Genomic DNA, 1,053 nt, shown 5'->3' with positions numbered 1-1,053 from the left:
CGCGCTCCCGCCACCTCCGTCCTGGGGCTCCTGCTCCAGAAGCTGCGCGATGACGGCTGCAAAGCCTATTACCTGAAAGGTGAGGTGCCCCTCGCCTTCTCTCCAGCCCCGTCCCGCTCCCGCAGCCTATGTCCGTGTCCCCCTGCGCAGCCCCTGGCCGGCCGCTGCATCCCCGGAGTGCCCATCCCCTGGCCGGACGGAGGTGGCTGGCTTGTTTTGCTTCCTTCCCTCATCCCCTCTGCCTGATTTATTTTTATTTTTCTCTATATTTTTTTCCCCCTCCTCTCCATCCCGCTTTAATCCCCCGCACAAAATGGTCGCAGGCTGGAAGCGGCCGGGAGCGCCCCGCTTCTTCCTGCGTCGCCTCCCCCGGTAGCGGCGGGAGGAGCCCCCCAGCACCGCCGCCGGCGCGGCCCCTCCAGCGCTGCCCCATCCCGAGCCGACCCCGGCTGGGCAGCGCCGGGCGCCTCTCACCTCCGCTCCCTGGAGGGAGCCTTGCAGGATTCCCCGCGCCGGCGCCAGGCTCCTCTCCAGCCCCTCCGGAAGGGATGGCCGGATTCTGGGGGACAGGAGAGCCCTCCCATATTTTTATTTTACCTCCCTCCACAACGAAAAAGCAAGCGCTTGGGTTTTCCTCCCCCTTTGCCAGGCAGTGCAGCGGGTCTGGGAGGGCGCAGCTCGGCTGCTCCCCCGGGGCAGGGTGATGGGGAGCTGCACTGCGGGGGAGCCGAGCCCCGCACCCCGCACACGCCCCTCTGTGAAGGCCGCGGGTGCTTTGGGGGCTTTGGTTTTTGGGGTGTTTTTTGCCGTTTTGAAAGATCACAGCGGGTTGAGCAGAGCCCATAGCTGGGCTGCTGGGACCTTTCCCATCCTCCCAATGCTCCCAGTCCGGTCGCTGGGTGGCGGGTTTGAGGCAGGAATAACAGGAGAGCGGGGGAGCGTGTTTGGGGGAGAACGGTCAAGAAAGTTGCCACTTGCGGCTCTTTAAAAAACACGGCTGGTTCTTTATAGACCTTTTTTGGGGAGCCGGGGGAGCCCTTGGAGCGGGGGGGG

The 1,053-nt window shown here is 65.0% G+C and overlaps 1 protein-coding gene across 1 annotated transcript in view; it reads left to right on the top strand.

The window, feature by feature from the left end:
• Positions 1–6: 6 nt before the first annotated feature.
• DUSP7 (dual specificity phosphatase 7) overlaps positions 7–1,053 on the top strand; it is an 8,293-nt gene continuing 7,246 nt past the window's right edge. The window contains exon 1 of the mRNA XM_008632305.1: positions 7–79. The gene's annotated coding sequence lies outside the window, so the exon portion shown is untranslated. The remainder of the gene's footprint in view (positions 80–1,053) is intronic.

The sequence above is a fragment of the Corvus brachyrhynchos genome, unplaced genomic scaffold (genome assembly GCF_000691975.1).
Source record: "Corvus brachyrhynchos isolate BGI_N302 unplaced genomic scaffold, ASM69197v1 scaffold4, whole genome shotgun sequence".
Classification (NCBI taxonomy): Eukaryota; Metazoa; Chordata; class Aves; order Passeriformes; family Corvidae; genus Corvus; species Corvus brachyrhynchos.
Note: the sequence above shows the minus strand (reverse complement) of the source record. Positions and strands in the feature narration are given on the sequence as shown.